Consider the following 5,943-nt stretch of genomic DNA (forward strand, 5'->3'; position numbering starts at 1 on the left):
TATTGATAGATACACAAATGATATACTTAAAATGGTGATTTTTTAATGATTATCGATTAATATACTATTGATATAATATATATACATACATACATATAGATACATACATATATACATACACACACACATATATATTGATACATCAATATTATATTTTAAATGAATTTTGCATGAGTGCAAAAAACAGTAGTACTACACTAATGATATACTTCAAGAATACATTTTGAATTAGTATTGATATACAATTGAAATATCAATGTTTTTTCTTTCTAAAAATATCAATATTATTCTTTAAGTATATCTTTTTCATGATATACTTCATATTTTGTATATATTAATATAATTTCACTGATATGCTTTTTTCTCTCTCTCTAATTTCGGTTTATTAGCTAACCGATACACAAAATATGAAAATATGTACTTTATACAATTGACATATCAAATTAAATGTAACAAAATCATATCAAAATCATGAAAATATAACAAATTAACTCATATACTTTATTAGTTTATTGGTTGACACAATTAATATAAGTAAGATATACCATCGAAATCAAACTGAATAATTTGAAAACAACAATGCTTTTTAAAATAATTTTTATTTTAATATTTATTTTAATATTTATTGTCAAAAATAGTGTTGGTTTGAAACTATTGACAAAAATACGGTTGTGAAATCGTGGACATGATCCACGAGTTTTCAATCAGCAGATAAATCATGTACCCCGTCCACGATTTAAGGCTAAATCTATTTTCTTTTTATCATTTCCCCCCAACTCTTATCTTCTTCTCTTATTTTTTTAGTATTTTCTTTTATATTTTCGGAGAATCTTTTACTGTGAAATTCAAATTTTTAAAGGCATATAGTAAAATAACAATTGAATCAAATTTCAACAAAATCGAGGGTAGAGCTTCAAATATATATATACAATTTCTCCATTTTCTCTTTTTCACCCACCAAACAAACAATCCGTAAAGAAAATTTTGAGCTGAAAAATATTATAAAATAAAAAAAATATATATTTTTAAAATAAAATAAGGAAAACAAAGAAGGAAAAAAAGGGGGGTTTGGGTGGTGGTGGAATGACAGTATTCTCCTTGGCTTCGTCTTTGGAGAGTTCTTGGGGAGTGCTGGAGGAGGATTGGACGACGGCGATGATTTGATTTTATTGGGTGCTTCAGCTATGGAGATTGGAGTGGGAATCGTAAGGATGAATTTATTATTAATTTTAGTATATTTGTTTAGTGGTTGATAATGTTTTGTGTACACAAAAGAATGCATAATTGGAGGCCTTGCGAAGGGAGAAGAAACTCGATTCTTTGTGTACCTAAGTTTCATATTCTTCTTCATGATTTGGCAAATCAATCATGTCAATGTATGTCACACCCCGCACAAGATTATCCTCCTAACCTAGACGGAGTGGTGACTGGAGCAGTTACCAACCCTTTTGTTGGCACCCACTGCCTATTTCACCTTAAAAACCATACTCAAACCCTGTATACATGCATATGAACACATAATTCAATACATTTACATTACAGAGTTTTGCAGCATTGTTTACACGTGAATAATACAACCTAGTGAGCCTCATCTAGGATACAAATCACTAATCAGACACGTGTGTACTAGCTAATACTGATCTTCAATTGCACTTCCTTTAACCTGTCTCTTTGAGTGGCAGAGCGGCATCAGAAACGTCTTCTGGGAACTGACCGTTACTTGAAAAAGAAAACATTTGAAAACATGAGCTAGAAGCCCAGTGAGTGACTTTATAATGCATAAATCTCATGTTTAAGAACCATAGCTTGAAAGCGTAATACCAAAACTAGATTAAACCAAGCAACGTTTACATAAAGACCTTTAATGCCATCGCATCAAGAACCTGAATCATAATTGAGAATGAGCACTCCCTGCTAATTCCAACGTCAAGCCATGGCCGGATAAAACCTCTTCCTCGACCCGTTCACATTAAATTCTAGCCAGAAGAGATCCCCATATCGATCTTTTTAAACAATCTGATGGTGTCTCAAACAACATCCTTAAAACATAAACGTAGATAACAACTTCTATACATCAATACTCATTAGATCTTGGATGAGAACAAGCATACACCGCTCTAGCCCTCAACGTCTGTTATTAGCCAAGAGATCCATATCTCGGTCTCGCATTCACACTTGCCTAAATACACGTGGAGTTTACTATGTGTCGTCAACATCTTAGGTACATTTATTTAGATACCTTCCTTACCAGTATCTCTACTCATTTGTTCTTTGAAATACCACCACATGTACCTTGGCAAGTTTAGGTATTTAAACGTAGTATGTCAAGCTTCCTTTAACCTTAGCCTTAACCCTAACACATGCTTCATATTTGGTGAAATAGCTAAATTACAACGTTATTCAACTAGTTTATGGAACCACCAACATGCATTAGACATGTACAACATGCTTGGAAAAACTAATACATTATTAAACATCAAGCGTTGATGATAATTCTCAAGCATTAACAACTCTAGTCTATCCTTCTAGCCTAGAAGGAAATATGACTATCTCTATTCCTGGTTGAGATTGACTTAATACATCTAACCCTCAATCTCAACCTTAATCAGGGAGAACTCTTTTGTTCAATCCCTCGACGTCGTATTATCCACATGCACGTAGTTATAACTGGGTACCGTCGTACCGTATATACCTGACTAGGATACCTTCTCATAAGTCCTTCAGTATCCTCAGGTACTTCAGCTCAGATACCTTCTCAAATGTCCTTCAGTATCGAGCTATTAAGATACTTACTCATATGTCCCTCGGTATCAATTTGGTCGGATACCTTCTCAAAAGTCCTTCGGTATCAAGTTGGCCGGGTACCTTCTCAAAAGTCTTTCGGTACCAAGTTTGTTAGATACCTTCTCATATGTTCTTTGGTATCAATTAGGCCGGATACCTTCTCAAAAGTCCTTCGGTATCAAATTGGCCAGGTACCTTCTCATAAGTCTTTCAGTACCTTGTTTTAAGTAAAACTAGACATAGACATTTAGTTGAAAGGATACCTTCTCATATGCCCTTCAGTATCCATTACACAACATGCCACCAACATTTAGTTGAACATAACAATTTAGTGTTCAGATCATATTACCAGTTCATCTTTCATACAGAACCATCATAAATATGCAGTTACTTAACCTTACTGTAAGTAGTTGAGCAATATAACCTATTTACATCAATCCTATGATAAACATACTCTACTCAGTATAAGAAAATCAAGTTGCTTGGCACATCATTTAATCACTTAACATGAGAAATACTTCTAGTGAAGTCATAATTTACTAAACCAACAAAACAGTAAGGAAATCTCACAATCACTCACAGTTCTTGGTCTCTTAATGGGTTACGAGCTTCTGCTAGCTCTTCATGGCCTGAAAGAATATATTTCCCCAATTAAACTACTTAAAATTTCTTGCAAAATACCTTAAGCAGCTCATTAACTAACGGAATTTCCATCCTCAACAAATTGCCTTACCAGCGAGATTACCAAGAGCAGAACCAGTGAGATCAGCTTGAGCGACACTAGAGAGAGCCTCACCAGCGACACTAGCGAGAGCCTCACCAGCGACACCAGCAAGAGCCTTACCAATGAGAGCCTTACAAGTAATGCTGGAGAGAACGACACTAGCGATACCTTCTCATTTCTAGCGAGATTTACCCCGAGAGCGAGATCCTCTTCACAATTCCCAGCGATACCTTTCTATTTCCAGTGAGATTTGCACCGAAAGCGAGATCCTCTTTACAATTTTAGCGAGATTCCCATTCATTTGCAAGCTGTTTGCTTATTCTTCCCAAACAGCTATTTGCTTATTCACAAGTTCCCTGTTACAACTTTTAAAAATCCATAACTCACAATTTAGACCTCCTTTGAAGAAACTTCCTTCTATAAACATGTTTAGAATTGAGTTACTTTCTTACCTTAAAATTTCAGCCATTAATTCCTCGTAGTTTGGCCTAGAACCTCAAATCTTCACCTCGGGCCCTGTTTCCCCGAGATTCTATCTTCTCTATAATTCCATCACTTTCCACCTCTTCTTCGTCTGCCATCTTCCTCTGGCACAACTACTTTGAGAATTAAGCCTTCTCAGCTTTTCAAATGGCACCGATTTCTCCAAATTTGTTCATGTAAATCGCCAAACCATACTTTCGAGGTTCCTTATCCTTTTTTAATTCTCTTTTCGCCTCTCAACTCAAGGATAACTTGCCACATCACCCTCCCTTAATGCCTTCAGCCAGCCTAAGCTTAATTCTTCCCACTCAGAACATTCCTCCCCTTTCTTCTAAATTCTCATTAATAACACATCACCCTTTTTAATAACAAAAGAAAAATAATACAAAGTGAAGGTGTTTATATCATATGGCATTTTTATTTTATATTATTTTTCTTTTCTTATTTTTTTTAAATACCCTTATCTAAGGAACCTTAGTTCGGGTTTTACAATGTATACTAGGTCTCCTGTAAAACCCGAACTAAAGTTCCTTAGATAAGGGTATTTAAAAAAAATAAGAAAAGGAAAAAAAAATATAAAATAAAAATGCTATATGATATAAACACATTCCTTTCGTACTATTATTATTATTATTTAAAAAAAAAAAGGGTGATGTGTTGCTAATGAGAATTTAGAAGAAAGGAGAGGAATGTTCTAAGTGGGAAGAACTAAGCGTTGACGTGGCAAGTTATCCTTGAGTTGAGAGGTGGTAGCAGGATTAAAAAAGGAAAAAGAACCTCGAAGGTCCGGTTTGACAATCTACATGAACAAATTTGGTGAAATCAGTACCATTTGGAAAACTGAGAAGACTTAATTCTCAGATTTATTGTGCCAGAGGAAGATGGCAGAAGAAGAAGAGGGGGAAAGTGATGAAATTATAGAGAAGATAAAATCTCGGGGAAACAGGGCCCGAGGTGAAGATTTGAGGTTCTAGGCCAAACTACAAGGAATTAATGGCTGAAATTTTAAGGTAAGAAAGTAACTCGATTCTAAATATGTTTGTAGAAGGAAGTTTCTTCAAAAGAGGTCTAGATTTTGAGTTATGGATTTTTAAAATTGTAACAGGGAACTCGTGAATAAGCAGACAGCTGCTTGGGAAGAACAAGCAAACAACTTGCTAATGAAGAGTATCGCTGAAAATTGTGAAGGGAATCTCGCTCTCGGGGGAATTCTCGCTAAAAATAGGAAGGTATCGCTAGTGTCGTTTGGGTAGAGTATTACTGGAAATTGTGAAGAGGATCTCGCTCTCGGGGGAATTCTCGCTGGAAATGAGAAGGTATCGCTAATGTCGTTTGAAGAAGATCTCTCCAGCATCCCTAGTGAGACTCTCGCTAGTGTCGCTGGTGAGGCTCTCTCCAGTGTCGCTCAAGCTGATCTCGCTGTTTCTGCTCTTGGTGATCTTGTTGGTTCTGCTCAAGTTGATCTCGCTGTTTCTGCTCTTGGTGATCTCGTTGGTTCTGCTCAAGCTGATCTTGTTATTTCTGCTCTTGGTGATCTTGTTGGTTCTGCTCTTGGTGATCTCGCTGGCCATGAAGAGCTAGCAGAAGCTCGTAATTTATTAAGAGACCAACAAATGGTAAGTGACTGTTGATTTCTTACTGTTTTATTGGTTTAGTAAATTATGATATCACTGGAAGTATTTCTCATGTTAAGTGAATAAATGATGTGCCAAGCATTATGATTGTAAAACAGTTTCTCATACTGAGTAGAGTATGTTTACTATGGGATTGATGTAAATAGGTTATATTGTTCAAGTACTTATAGTAGGGTTAAATAACTCCATTTTTATGATGGTTCAGTATGAAAGATGAACTGGTATTATGATCTGAGCACTAAATTGTAATGTTCAACTAAATGTTGGTGGCATGTTTTGTAATGGATACTGAAGGACTTATGAGAAGGTATCCTTTCC

General features: G+C 35.4%; 1 long non-coding RNA gene across 1 annotated transcript; it reads right to left on the bottom strand.

Annotated features, from left to right (window-relative positions):
• Positions 1–1,300: 1,300 nt before the first annotated feature.
• LOC120068421 lies at positions 1,301–4,359 on the bottom strand. Its single transcript, XR_005479199.1, has 3 exons — positions 3,961–4,359; positions 3,518–3,873; positions 1,301–3,413 (listed from the first exon to the last, which is right to left on the bottom strand). It is a non-coding gene; the product is annotated as an uncharacterized LOC120068421 (long non-coding RNA).
• Positions 4,360–5,943: the final 1,584 nt, after the last annotated feature.

Source organism: Benincasa hispida, chromosome 12 (assembly GCF_009727055.1).
Source record: "Benincasa hispida cultivar B227 chromosome 12, ASM972705v1, whole genome shotgun sequence".
In the NCBI taxonomy this organism is placed as follows: Eukaryota; Viridiplantae; Streptophyta; class Magnoliopsida; order Cucurbitales; family Cucurbitaceae; genus Benincasa; species Benincasa hispida.